Raw genomic sequence first — 16,158 nt, forward strand, 5'->3', positions numbered from 1 at the left:
GTCAAAAAGTGCTTCTAAAGACACTTGTATAGAAGAAAACAAAGAAAACAACAAACAGAGAGGATCTATCTGGGTGCCATCTTTTCTTGACATGACATTCTGGTTAGAGAATTTGAGCTGTTAGAAGACAATCTAGATTCACTGTTTTTCTCAGCTTTAGACAGTACACATTTACAGCTTCCATCTCCTCAACTGCAATGCTTTCAGATGCCCAGCCACAGGGGCCCTAGCTAATCTACCTTAATCTGACAGGGAGGCTCTTGGCCTCATTATAAGAGTCTCAAATTTTACTCTTCGAACAAGTACATTTCAATCTTTTATCAAATGTTTATTTGATGAATAATCACAAAAACTAGCTTAGGGAGAAATCTAAATCCAAGTCTATCCTTCTCTCAGGTAAGTGTCCTACTCACTGAGCTAGAAAGTTATGGTCTGATGAGTGTTAAATTATTTCTGCACAGTGTCACAGCTTTGAGAGGAAAATTGCCTGAAGCCTAATCATTAGGTACGCTCCTAGGAAATGACAGGTTGTTTTTTTAACATCCTAACACTGAAGGACACTGAAGTGAGTATGAGAACCACCTTTAACCAGCTTTTTCTGCAAAGGATAAGTTGAACTACTATCCCTCAAAAATCTTAAAGAAAACAATGACTTTCTAGTTTCCTGTAGAAGGAACAGATTTATATTAAGTCCCATGAAGCTGCATGAATTCTGAGCTAAGCTAACAACTCCTTACAAGGTTTTGCAAGACAATAAAGTCAGCCACAGGAAAGTGAAATTGAAAGCCTCCTCTACCTAACACTTGTTCATGTTTCCAGATAAGATAACTTGGACATTTATTGCACTGGCTCTGAATAAGAATGGCATTGTGAAGTCTCACAGCTCTCTGTATAGATCTCTGTGTGAATAGTCCAGGACATTTAGAAACTAAATTGAGTGTAGAGATTTGCTTTTGGAAAGTGGATGCCTGATAGACAGCTGATGCTATGCTGAACTTCACATAGACAAGTGGATAATTTAAAAATATTGGTAGATTCTAATCTCAGATTGCTTCCTTTTATGCAAAATCTGATTTTTTTTTTTAATTTCCTTGGAAGGATTTCCACTTGTTTTTCTAGTTCTTTTAACATAAGAAGAATATTGTATTTATTTAAACTAAAAGTATTTTAAAGATAATGCTATTATATAATATTTTATTAGGCATTTTAGCTACTTACAAAATAAGGAGAGTTTCAATTTCCTCTCAGTATATAGTACCAGGATGAAATTAGATGCAGGAAGAGACCAAGTCTTTGATCTAGTAACGGTTTCAGTGCTGTACTTTCAAATCACAGTGTGACTTTTGGCACTTTTTTCCCAAATGTTACTGTGGATTTTATGTTTTGTTAAAATAATAGAGTATTTTAAGAGAAACAGAAAATAAAGATCATGAACCACTGTATTGTTTGTTCTGTTATCTTTCCAGACTCTATTGTAACTAGTGAATTCATTTCTAAGAAGAGAAAATCCTTCCAGAGGGTTGCTATACTACTGTGTACTTGCAAAATATACATCTTTCCTTTTTGATAGAAAGAGCACACAATAATGTTCCTGACTATATGCATATACATAGAAAGAAACACAGATATATTAAGAGATATTTCATGAATAAAGATTAAAATAGGGAAAAAGAAAACAGTTGTTCATTAGAGATACAATGTTGCCTAATTCAACTTTTGAAATTACAGCAACTGCCTTATTTTAAAACCCTAAAATGGATTACCAACTTCTGTCTGCATATTTCTTTAATATTTAGGCTCTTTGTATTTTATTTTCTATTAAGTAGCTTTCCTGGCTGGAGTTGGCAAAAAGGTACTTTCTCGTGTACTTTAAACTTATGGGTATGGCCTCATATTTGCTCATGCCTCTAAGATGAGTGTTATCTTGTTACAGCCTCTTCAGAACACTTCATACGCATAATATTTGATAAGATTTCTTATATTCAACTTTAAATATGTCACACCAAAAAAAAGTTTAAAAATGATAGTTTGCAAAATACAAAATATGAAATAGCCAGTTCTAAGCCACAAAGAAATCTACGTATGCTAAGATTTAATTTGAAATTTTTTTTTCATTCTTCTTTTCTACGTTGCTGACAAACTGTACATGTTTGCCAAATGCAGAAGGTTTCATCTAAAAGTGATCACTTTAGTCTGAAAACCACAGCGGGGAAGGCATTGCTGATTTTCTTCTCTTAATATAGTTATACCTTGACATAATGGTTTCTGATGATTCACTGTAATGCAAACATTTCCCTTCATGGTCATCCTAACTTATCCAAGAAGCAGTTTTGACTTTTTCTGTTTGGTGTAGATATTATTGCAATTCCTACAGTGTCTTTCCAGTGCTGTAAAGATATTTCTTGAGAATTATTAAAATATAATTAAGATGCTAATCTAAAACTACAATATCATTTCATAACTATTAAGGCAAGAGTTGGCTCTTAGCATGAGAACTTTCCCTATACTACTTTATGGTTTTAAATAAACATACTTCAAGTAAACACAGGAAAAGTGTCTGCTGTTCATTACTTATTTGCAAATGGGAGAAGATCAGTCCTTCATGATAACAAAAGGATAGAAGTCCCTGGAGATGGTCGGAGTTCTAAGAACTTTTCTCTGTAACTAATTTTTTTTTAAATCTAAGAGGATTTTACACCTGTAGAAATCAGATGATACACAAATATAATTTAGAGCATTATATATATTTCAAAAGCTAATTTGAAAGAATTTGGAAAGAAAAAAATGTAAAAAAGGGGATTTCAACTGGTATCCTTACGCAGAAGTCTTTTTTTTCAAGGCCTGGTCTTGGTTAATTATTGAATTTCTGAGTTTCAGAAAACTCCCTAGAATCCTCCCTAGTTCTTAGGCACTTTTGTTTCCATCACCATTGAAGCCTATCTCCCTGCTGCATTTTTCTCTCAAGGATGTTGTATAAACTTCAGGCTTCCAGCTCTGTAACATGCAGTATTTGCCCTTATCAGTATTTGGAATCTCTCTTTGCAAACATGTAACTGCTCACAGTGAGAATTTCTCCTTCTTTCAGCTTGATCCAATCTACTTTTCTTATTCTGTTAGCAGGACAAAAAAAAAAAACCACCACACCTCATCAAACTCTTAGCAACCATCACAACACACAAGGATAAACTGAAATCATCAAATCTGAAATCTGATCGAAGACCCATGTATTCTGTGACTAAAGAAATATAGTAGTGAGTTGCAGTAATGGAAAGTAAAAGCCTTTTACTGTATGCTAAACAATATTTTTCTTATATTTTATAGCTCAGCACACATAATTATAAATTGCTTAGAATGCATATATTAGGAAGTGTGAGATATATTTTAATTTTGCTAACAAATTTTTGCCTTAAAACAGGTCAAACAATGTTTAAGTAGCACATGTAGAGACAGAAATACTGAATGCTGTGACAGAGAGGAGTTAGTTCAAAATTAATTCAAAAGCTATTTCAAAAACTTTTGGAACTAGTTGGTTTTAGCATTGCTAAAATAATGCATGTTGATTGCCTAGTGCAAAAAAATCCCCATGAAAATATCTATTCTACTAGAAATATAGTGCTGTAACAATTCCACTTTTTAACACAAGGAGGAGACAGAATGTATTGCCCTCAGAAATGCCTGTTCATCTTTGTATTTCCTTTTTACAGCAGTCTTAGCTGCATTTTACATACTCTAAAAAAAAAAAAAGGTATTTCTCTGTCCTATGATAATTGTTCAACCTGTACTGTCACCCACTGAGTACAATCACTAGTAATTTCATGCATTATTATTCATAACAGTGTGGTAGCATAGCAGTACACAAAGTTTTTCAGACAATCAAACAGACTTAGCAGGAAATATAAAACTTACTGTGAAGAATTCTTCTGTGTGTTTAGAATTCCATATTTTAGACCATGACAAACTTTAACACAGCTTCCTAACACACTAATGCTCATTTTAAGAGACATTTCACCTGTAAATTAGCTATTGAAGAAAGCCATGGTATATTTCATCCTTGAAAAACTCCTGACAGGTTTTCTTGAATGGACATAAACCCATAGGCCATATAAAATTGGATTATGAAGATATCTTGTGCATATGTAGCTTCATCGTTGTGGCAGCTAAGACATAGTTCTCATATGGACATTAAATGCTATTGGTAAACTTTTCCAGTAACATCTGTTCCTAAGTAATCTTTAAGAGGAAATCCCAAGTGGTCCCACTATTTAAATATAAATATAGGAACTTCTGGCTAAGACAACTATTTTAATGATAATTTGAACCTAATTTAATAGAAAATTACTTAAAGCACATGCTTGGAGTCATAGTTTGGAAGAAACAATTGTCCTTTTTCTCCTTCTTCCTTAGTCTTGGATCTTCTACTGACCTGAAATAATTTTTCTTTTCAAATAGCTATTGATTTTTCAGACTAAGCTTCTTTGAAATGCATGAAAATATTTTTATAATTTTTATCTGCAATGTAGAAGATTTCAGATATACAATATCATTAGTTGCCTAATTCCTATACAATAGTTAGGAAAAATGAGTTCTCTTTCAAAGAAAAGTAAAAGAAGGAAAATCTGATAAAATTAGGGAGTGATGAAATATTTTAAAAACAGACATGGTACAAAATAGCATCCTCATGGTTGTTATCTCTTCTTAGTGCATCAGAATGCTTGAATTTTAAGGTCACGCTGACAGAGCACACTGATCACTGGCAGAGGAAAAGAAAACAAGTACTAAGCATGGTCTGTGATATGAAATAGTATATCTACATAAAAAATTCCTTACAGGAGAAAAAACAAGTTGAAGTTTCTTCTATTCCTTCTCTTTTGCTCAAAAAATTCAGTCTTTAGAAGCATATACAAAGAAGTATGTTCAAAAGATACAAAATACAGCATTACAGAGTCTAGAAACTGTAATAAATATTAAAAATATGAAAAAAAGTATACAATATTTAGAAACCCAAAGATATAGTGAACTGAGCTATGATGGATAGACTTTTTTGAAAGGCTTTACATATGAAATAAAAGGAGCTTCTTTTTAATAGAAGTATGCCAGATGGTTTAAGGCAACATCTATTAGTCAATCTGAAAGCAGACTGTGTAACTTACTGCTCGTGATGCTTACAATGATGCCTAGATCTATGAAGAAGGTCTGAATCATTTTTTTACATAGGCTTAGCGGGTACTGGATTCCAACACAAGAAGAGGAGAGCAGGGGAGAGGAAGAAATCTTGAGATTGATGGTGCATATCATTCTATTCTTTCAAGAGATTATATGACCAACGTGGTTCCATCGCACTAGACTCAATGAACCATTTATGAATTAACAAGTTTCAGTTTGAAGAAGTAGTTACTAAGAGCAGCATGTGTTAATCAATGATTTAAGACAACATTTGTACAAGTGTAAAGTTCCATTCATAAAGAGAAAATCATTGAGGTTCAGTTGGCTGACAGAAGAAATCACTATCTCTATTTACATCTGAGTATTTATCTTTTCCAAGCTACAGAGACAAAGAGCAAAATGAATGTAAGTACAATCTGTCAATCAAGTGATATTCAAAAGCCAAATAAAGTACAGTTCGAGTAACCCCACAATGTGACATGGTAAATTTATCTACATAAAATAATTTTTAAAGCTGTAATCCCCATCCTACTTACCTTCACCGTTCTAACCCTAGGAATAAAAAAGAAACAGAAGAGAGAGAAGGTAGGCACCTTCTACCTTTGTCAAGGCTCCTGAACACTGTCATTTGAGATTTGATCAGTGCCGTGTCTGTTTTATAGTTGTGCAATAGTAGCCATAAGAGTATTGGCAGTGGCAGGATGAGGACAGTGGATGTGACAGGATTGATGGGGCGAAATAATGGATAATTTTATTGAGTGATTGTGAGAACAGGAGACTTAGCACATATCAACATATATACTCTGTTGCTTTCCAGAAAACAAAGAAATGTGTCTAGCCCTAAATACTGCAAATAATAAAATATAACCAAAGCTAAACCGTGCTTTGAAATAATTTAGTTCTCTGCAAAGTTGGCAACATCACAAAGATTTTCTCCTACTCATCAGTAGTAAGTCAAAGTTGTTTTTTTCACAAAGGCTTAGTTCAGCAATCAAGATTAAATCCCCATGTCATCTGTCTGTTTCTATATATATATGACTTCCACTGAAGTGAATAAGAACTGTACTTACATAACTGATGAGGTAATTAAGATACTGATTTTTTTTTTCTTGTACTTGCTGGTTAATTCTAAGATCAGTGTTCAGCTTATTGTTGAGCTTCACATAATGTTCAAATATCACGCTGCAGAGAAATTGTTGGAGTCCTGAACATTAAATCAATAAGTCTTCTGTCTTGTTCATAGAATCAAGTTTCTCTTAGGCAAGATCTATGCTGATGCCCAGTATGAAACTCATTATGTTTCTTGAGAACTAAAATATTACATGTTATCTAATAAATTATTATCACATGTTATAAATACAAAGGAGTTTACTGAAGAGCTCAGTTTATGTTAAATGTTAAATTGGGCCAATATTAAGTCATTTGTATCAAAAAATAAAATTAAAAAATTATAAAAAACAAGTTGGATACTGGTAAATTGCTTACAAGAGATGTGTAAAAAGTCAGATGTGAAGATTAAAATATGTCTGTTAGAAAAGTAGGAAGAAGAGAAAAATTGAAATAATTAGAGCTAGAGGAAAGCTCTCATACTGGACACCAAATCTGGCAGATATTGTCAAGAGCAGGTCTTACTGCAGTCAATAACTTTTGAAGAATCAGGCCCTATCAGAGTAAATGATTGTTTCAAATGTAATTAAAATAGTACTTTAGGGACAACAGACTAGATTCTTTATATTATCACTCCAAGTTGGAATCAAATTGAAAGCCCGACTTTTAACAGAACTACGTGCTCTGAACTCTACTAAAACTGCACTATCACCCCTCAGGATTTGTCATAAATATCTAAATATAATGTTTTAAAAAACATTACCTAATATGTAATATACAACATGATATATATATCATGATATTATACACGTTATGACCTGATATGATCTAAACATTTAAAATATTTATTTCTGGAAAGGAACAACTTTCCTATCTGGGAAGGAACAACCCCATGCACCAGTACAGGCTGGGGGTCGAACTGCTGAAGAGCAGCTCTGCAGAGAGAGAGATGGGAGTCCTGATTGATAATAAACTAAATATGAGACAGCAATGTGCCCTCGTGGCCAAGAAGGCCAATGGCATCCTGGGATGCATCAAGAAGAGTGTGGCCAGCAGGTCGAGGGATGTTCTTCTCCCCCTCTACTCTGCCCTGATGAGGCCTCATCTGGAGTCCTGTGTCCAGTTCTGGGCTCCTCAGCTCAAGAGGGACAGGGAACTGCTGGAGAGAGTCCAGCACAGGGCCACCAAGATGATCAGGGAACAGGAACATCTTTCTTCTTAGGAAAGGATAAGGGAACTGTGCCTGTTTAGTCTGGAAAAGAGGAGAATGAGGGGGGAACTTACTAATATTTACAAATATCTAAATAGTAGATGTCAGGAGTTTGGGACATCCCTTTTTTCTATAGTCGTGAGCAATGGAACAAGGGATAATGTGATGAAGCTGGGACACAAAAAGATCCATTTAAACATAAGAAAAAACTATTTCACTGTGAGGGTGATGGAGCAGTGAACAGGCTGCCCAGAGTTGTGGAGTCTCCTTCCTTGGAGGTCTTCAAGACCCACCTGGACATGTTCCTATGAGACCTGATCTAGATGAACCTGATTCTGCAGGGGGATTAGACTAGATGATCTCTTAAAGACCGTTTCCAACCTCTACCATTCTGTGATTCTGTGGTTCTGTATAAATGTTCTGTCTATGAGAGGCAAGGTCTTATCATTTTACCATTTTAAATCACTCAAATTTCTCATGCACTTTTGACAAGGTTTTCTGCCAGTGCTTAATTCTTAAATGTGTTACATGTTCAAGGACAGGGAATTACAAGAATACTTATTTTTTCATTTCATTAAAGTATAAGAAAAGAAAACTAAATATTGTTTTAGTTTAAATCAAAATCATCAAGACAATGGATATTGTCAGTGAAGATTACCTTAAACAGCCAGGAATAATTTTCTTCAGTACTTCATCATGTCTACATCTACTATAGAGTTGTAAACCCCATATTAGTACTAGTTCAACAACTATGCCCTTCACTATAATCTCTGATATCTATTTTAGATTAGTGACCACTCACTTTTGTACAAGGAGTCATAATTAATGGATTTAATCTGTACTGTATGTTTTTTAGCAGAAACAAGTATCAGTAGTTTTCAGCTGCTTTGTCTTCTCAAGTTAAGTTAAAGATAATGGTGGATAATTCAAAGTTGCAACTGATTTTGGGAGAAGCAAAACAGAATAAGCTGTGGGGGGAGAAGCAAAACAGAACAAGTTGTCCCCTCTAGCTAGGGCAGGACAGGGAATGCAATGATAAGTGTCCTTCATCTGCACACTGGGCTGAGATACGGAAGGCTGACCACCCTGAGGAAGAGTCAAACCGGGGAGGAACCTCCTGCCCCCGCCCAGGGGAACCTGTGTGTTTGAGTAAGCCCCTGTGCTGCCTCTACACCAACGCACGCAGCCTGGGGAATAAGCAGGAGTAACTGGAGATGTGGGTGCGGATGTAGGGCTACGACCTCATTGCAGTCACAGAGATGTGGTGGGACAGCTGCCATGACTGGAGCAGAGCCATGGAGGGTTATATATTGTTCAGGAAGGACCGACTGACAAGGCGTGGAGGTGGAGTTGCTCTCTATGTGAGAGAGCAATTAATGTGTACTGAACTCTTCCTGGGTGGGGATGAGGAGCGTGTAGAGTGTTTATGGGTGAAAATTTATGGCCAGGGCAAGGCAGGTGATATTGTTGTAGGAGTCCACTACAGGCCACTTGATCAGGAGGAGGATGTGGATGAGGCCTTCTACAAACAGCTGGGAGCTGTCTCATGATCACAGTCCCTGGTCCTCATGGGGGACTTCAACCACCCTGATATTTGCTGGGATAGTCACACAGCCACGCACACGCAGTCCAAGAGGTTCCTACAGATTGTTGATGACAATTTCCTGTTGCAGATGATGGAGGAACCAACAAGGAGGGGTGTGCTGCTGGACCTGGTACTGACGAAGAAGGAAGGTCTGGTTGAGGATGTGAAGGTTGGAGGCAACCTCGGCTGCAGTGACCATGAGATGGAACACAAAACAGGACAGTGACCCTGGATTTCAGGTGAGCCGACTTTGGCCTCTTCAAAGATCTACTTGGATTGATATCATGGGTAGAAGGTAGAAGTGCCAATGAGAGCTGGTCAATCTTCAAGCACCACTTCCTCCAAACCCAGGATCAGGGTGTCCCAATATGCAAGAAAGGAGGAAAAGGAGGTAGGAGGCCTCCATGGATGAGCAAGAATCTGCTGGGACAACTCAGGCAGAAAGCAGCCATCTATGAGAGCTGGAAACAGGGGCTGGCTTCTTGGGAAGAGTATAGGAACATTGCCAGGGCATGTAGGGGTGCAACTAGGAAGGCTAGAGCCCTTCTAGAATTAAATTTAGCCAGGGATATTAAGGACAGTGATAAGGCATTTTTTAAGTACATCGTCAGTAGAAGGATGGTGAGGGGTAATGTGGGCCCGCTGCTAAACGCTGAGGGTGCCCTGGTGTCTGAGGATGCAGAGAAGGCCGAAGTACTGAACACCTTCTTTGCTTCAGTCTTTACGGCCAAGGCTGACCCTCAGGAAGCCCAGTCCAGCAAGGAAACAGGATGGCCAGGACAGCAGAGGACTTGCCCTGGGTGGAAGAGGAAGAGGTTAAAGACTTGTTGGCCAAGCTTAAGGCTCATAAGTCAATGGGTCCTGATGGGATGCATCCTAGAGTGCTGAGGGAGCTGGCTGATTCGGTTACTAAGCCTCTGAGTTGAAATCCTGCCTTAATCTTCTTGCAATTGAATGGTTATGTTTCTTCCTCACTGCTGATTGTGACTTCTAATTGTTTTCTGTCTATTCTGTGAAATACTATGCCATGATATGGAGATGCTAATGAATCAGAAGTCAACTCAGTAAAGGACAATACTAGATCTGTGAGCTGCTTTTTGCTTACTCTGGTAATACTGAAGGAATTACTACTCCAGTAAAATGCCATTTGCATCCTCAATAGATTATTGCCTACAAGACATTGGCAGAAGAGGAAAAATAGTTGGATTTAAAAAAAAAATAAGATAAAATCAAAGCTATAGTCACAGAGCCCTGTTAGAATATCTGGTGGTAGTAAGCAGAAACAAGCGGATAATTTATGGTCAGAACACAAAAAAGTATTTTCCTTTATAGTTCAGGCTTTATTTGATTGTAATATTTTTGACTTTTTTCATGTAATGAATATTTGCCTTATCTTAAAATGGCAATGTTTCTTCATACTCTGATAAAGACTTACAACATTTACGATGATTTCATAGAGTGATTGGACTGGCATTGCAGATAAACTCTGATTAGGATTATATATGATCAATAGTGCAATGTGGCAAAACAAAGCGTTTCATAATTTTGCTCCAAAATCTTTAAAAATACTTCAGAATTAATGTATTTTTTCACTTTGATCTTCTTATTTTATTGTTTACATTAATTCAATTTCATCACAAAAGTAATTTTTTAATATCAAGACATCTTTAATTGTCTGTATTCTAATGGAATTTTCCCAGATAACCTTTAACAGTTTAAACAGGTTAAATTTTAATGTCATTTATGTTGGAAAGGTGTTCAAAATATTATACTGTTAAATATTTAATGACATCATTATGGAAAATTTAGCTATTTCCACACTAGACTCAGGAGACCAGAGGTGTTACTTTAGTTCTTGCATTGTTAAACAGGTCTACTGAGATTTGTACTCTTTTTCAAAATTTAATACTATGGTTTGGTTGCTGCTAACTTTGCAAAACATAGTATTCTTGCACAGATGTGATTGTTAATTAAAAATTCTCTTGTGAGTGGGAATGAGTTTCAGGGTGATGTTTTTATTCATGTTGCTATTACTTTGGAAAATTGGGAGTATTCAAGGTATTGAGTATTCATAAACATAATGTACATTAAAAACTATCAGTCCTAACTACTGCAGAGAACTACAAGAAAATAATATTTACATGTAAGTGCCTTTAGTGGCTTCTATCTACAGTATTGCTATCACTAAAAAGAAAACTCTATGATTCTTGACAAAAAAAGAAGTTTATTTTGTGAGTGAGAGTACTTTAAACAAAACTTCTCATTGTCAGTGAGGGACGGAAATTGGCAGGATGTTAGTAGAAAACAAAAGAAAACATATCTGTTATAAACTACCCTCCACTTCATTTGAAGTGAAAAAATATTAAAACATTTAAAATCATAGTATGGGAATATGAGTTAAAATGCACAGACACCTTAGCAACAGTAATTAGAGTACAGAAACAGAAGCGTTACACATTATAGTGACTGTTAAACAGAGATGAGGTTTTTACTTCATCACAATGCATTATTTTAAAACATTCTGAATTTTCTTTAAAATATACGTCAAAAGAGCAATTCATTGTCTAGGTACTACATAACTATGCTGAAGAATAACTCAAATATAATATTTGTAAGATAAATCCTTTCCAATTGATTCCTTCAAAATTTATAGAGGAAAGCATTGTAATAATAATATTCTGTATAAATTTATCTAGATAAGTTCTCATATTTATTGATTCTTTTACATTGATCCAAAGCAAAAAAGATGTGATATTCTTTCCACTACTCTCAGAAACACAACCTTCAAATACTATTTTAATTATTATTTGAAGAAATATTAAAGTATTGTAATGAATAGTATACAGAAGAGATTATAGAAATCACGAGACTAGGGAACTTTTGGTTATTTATAGCTATTATATTCAACCTTTTGTATTTCTTTCACTCTGAGGTGAACTTTGGATTTTCGAACATTTACATGTGAACAAAGTTTTCAGATTTAAAGTAATAAACAATTAAATCAGTAAAACAGTTTACCTATACCTATGTTGTATTCTGACAAGTAAAATATACTAAATAGTGATACATTATTGCCTGCAAATACTAAAAGAAGCCCAAACAGTCCTTGAAAAAGCCATTTCTATCCGAGAAAAATGAGAATAAAGTAAATTAAAAATTAAAAAGTTTTACATAAACCACAGATGATACTCCTATTGCTTATACTTTATCATAATTTAAATTACTATTTAAAAAACTATGTTATTACCCCTACATAACTTTTTTGAAAACAGAAAGGAAACAACTCATCCTCTTTAGAAGAAAATGTATTGCTACTCTTTGTTTTACTTTGATAGGCACTAGTGTGTCTGCATATATGGGAATATACATACTTCAGAAATTGATAGCATGGGCAAAAAATGCACATATGTGCCTGTAAAATTAGTGCAGTATTTTTAATGCTGGAACTCTGAGAAATCCATACAAATGGCCAAGATCATAGAAAGAATATGCGGTATACAAAAGGATAAAATCTAGCATCAAAACCAATAGTGTTTTCCAACATATATCTCAGCTAAAGCTGCAGTCCTGTGTTGTAGAACAGATAAACTGATGACAATCTGTAGATTTTTTATTTCCTGTTTTAGATTCTGTCGCAAGAATTCCATCTGCAACACAGCTTTCTCTTCCTTGTTTCAGGATGTGCAGGTGAGATTTTTTTTCCTGAAATGTTTAATAACAAACCAAAGAAAAAAGATGAAAACATTAAATCTCTTATTACAGTAGATGAATCTGATATTTTGTTTAGGTTGGAACATGTTACCAGCATTAGAATTACTTCCTCTTGGAAAAAATATTATATATTTGATAAATTAATGGAAATTCCCCAAATAGAGTAATTTGCACGTAAAATATACAATCATTCTTTCTTTAGGGACAAAGATTTATGAAGACTATATTCCTGTGGGTTTTTCAGTAATTAAGGTGTATTTATTTGGAGAGTTGTTGCTTTCTTCTTTATATAAGTAGCCAAATATCCATGTTAACTTGCATATTTTACACTAACAGAGTAAATGAGAAATCTGAGGATTATCATAGAAGGAACACTTAGCTTAGAAGCTTCAAAGTCCTCTCATATGTCAGGTTTTGATTGTATAAGTGCACTAACAGTTCCATAAAATATGTTACAAAAACACTGTGAACAGGACGCTGGCAGTCTTACTAGTCACAATGATTCATTAGTCTTAGAGTCATTAAAGTGGTTTGGAGTATATAAAAATTAAAAAGAAGAGAAATATCTTTTACTCTGATGCGTCTTCATACATATATATTTTTTTTTTAATTATATTTTCTCACTGGACCCAAGATCTAGTTTTAATCTGAGTGGAAAAGTGCTGATTTAAATGTCTCCCAAAATGTCAAACCTCAGGTTGTGATAGGCATTTGGTGATGACAATTCAAGACCTGACTATTCTTTTTTGTCTAATTCTGGTGATTAGAAAATAACTAAATTAAAGAACCGATATAGCAATGATCAGAATCACATACAAAGTGTTGAATAATTTTGATATGAATGCAGAATTGAAAATAATGAGCCTAGATAAATAAATAAGGCAGGTTATGCCAATCCAGACAACTAGAAATATGCATGAGAACAAAAAAATCTCATTGCTGATGTATAAAGCAGAAATATGGGGTTTTATTTATAGTGCCTAGGAAGAAAATTAAAGGCTAAGTGAGTGATCAAGGTTATATTTCTTGAAATATGAGATGTTAGATTGTTAGTTTCTATGGAAAAAGGCACTTACTAGGTCTAAGCATGTAGCAAAATGAGAATTACATAGGATTCTCATCTGTGTAATACATTGAAAACTGTTGAGGAAAACAAAAGCATAGAGTCTCCTGATGATAAACATAAAGATATAAGTGAGCTGAAGAAAACCTAAGACTGGGCAGGAGACTAGCTTCTGAAGAAACTCTCTCTTTGTCTTGTTTGCCCTACTGCCCAAGAAGAAACAATAAGACAAAAATTTCTGCAGAGAAGTGTAAACAGAGTATGTTAGACTGAGCCCACTGTATGATAACATTAAAGTTTCAGTACTCCGCTACTGTTTTTGTTTTATTTATAAAAATATTTCTGAGATTTAAATTATTAAAAGCAGTAGAAACAAATTCAAAGGTATTTCCCTCTGACATTTTGGGTAGATAGGAAATATCTGCAGATGTAACGAAAGTAATATACTTTTTTGGATAGTGATTCTCAATTTTTTATCAAGTCCACAGGGAAAACTGCAATTGCTCCCAGCCTGTTCTTCAGATGTTGATATCCTGTAATTACTGCACAGCTCTGTGCTAAAAAATATGAAGTGTAGTGAAAGACTATCTCATCAGAACCCTTAAGCAGTTTCACCAAGCTTTTACAATAACACTATCTAGACCCAAAAAATTACTGAACAAATCTATGTGTTCATTTAGACATATTTTTAGTTTAGCCAACTAGAAAATTCCATTTTCTATAAGTAACAGTCACGTAAAACAGAAATTTCTGCCATTTTCAAAATGTGTAAGATAAGTGTTAGCAGTGGTATTCTAAGAGAGTGAGGGTGAATGACAAGATCAACTGTTCTTTTAAGTCAAAGAACTGAAAGCTATATCAGGACATAAAAGGTCAGTGTTAATACATTTTACTAAACACAAAGATAGTACAGTACTAAAAGGAACAGCTCTACCCAGTTGACCAAAACAGAGTAACCAAAATGTACCATTTGTTCCCTGGATGTCCTGTGTTCCAGGTATTTCCCCAGAACATAGGCTACATTTCATGTAGTGGCTTACACTTCATCATTTGTCTTCACAGCTCCTATGATAAGTACTTGGGTTTTTCCTACTTCTGCCTTACTATCTCAAGAGATTTTTTTTTCTTTCAGAGTTAACCAACATCTCAAAAAGGCTAAAAGTCACTACTCCTGACACAGCTCAGTAAGAAGTCTAGCTTTTGGACCTTCTTTTTGATGTAAGGTTAATCTTTAACACTATCATAAGTCTAGCTCTGTTTCTCTTGTAAATCTTATTTCAGGAATTTTGTATAAATGTACCATAACTATTTTTCCGAAGCAATGTAATTGTCATTTCCTATACCATCCAACTTGACACTCAAACTTTCCCAGATATTTCAGGTTAAGTTCCCACACTGTGCGCTAGAACTGAATATGTAATTCTGAGCCTAATTTGCTGAATTGTATATTAAAATCCATTGATCTTACTCCCCTCATAACACAAATTGGTTATAGCCAGTGTATATTAGAAGGTACAATTGTGGAGCAAATCAAGACCGCATACTACGACATATCAAGAGGCAAATGCTCCTAATCTGCTCTCAAATGTGGGCATATATTTACCTCATAACTGTGAGGGGGAAAAAACCCATTTCTATGTACAAGAGGGAACCACTTTGCACTCACCTTGCTATCTAGTCAGATGTAGAGATTAATAGTTGACATGGACTTAGAGAAATGTTTATCAAACAATTTTAGTATTTTACAGATAATACTCTACAAATTTAAATCAGTTAATTCAAAGAAAATAAAGAGGGAAATTCTTTTACAATTTTAAATTATAGTCTCTCACTGCTTCTTCCATAAACACAAGACTTAATTTCAACAATACAGCTTTTTTTTCCAGCTCATCTGCCATCACTCAGTGGCGTTTGATCATTCCTACTTTTGAGTTATCCTCTTTCAGTCAGCTCACCACAGCTCAGTAATACATTATGGTCTTTTCTCCCAATATTGATCTTTCTGTTGCCATTCTTGCATCAAGCTTATAAGATTGGACAGTAAATCCACATAGAGTCTAAAATTAGTGTTTTTTTTTTTTTTTTTATTAGTACTGAGCATTCAATGTAAATTAAGGATGCAGTTGGGGCTTCACAAATATTATATAGTTTAAGAGTTGCCTCTCTGTGTAGTGGTGTTGGAGGTAACATTGTCAGAGTTTTCTGAAATGTTTTGGTACAAAAGGAAGGTCTTACCACTGAACCACTCTTTAATAAAATTCTTATCCATAATGCCATACCATAAAATGAATAAAGACAGTAAGATTTGGGGACTATGTA

The sequence above is a fragment of the Colius striatus genome, chromosome 3 (genome assembly GCF_028858725.1).
Source record: "Colius striatus isolate bColStr4 chromosome 3, bColStr4.1.hap1, whole genome shotgun sequence".
NCBI classification, from domain to species: Eukaryota; Metazoa; Chordata; class Aves; order Coliiformes; family Coliidae; genus Colius; species Colius striatus.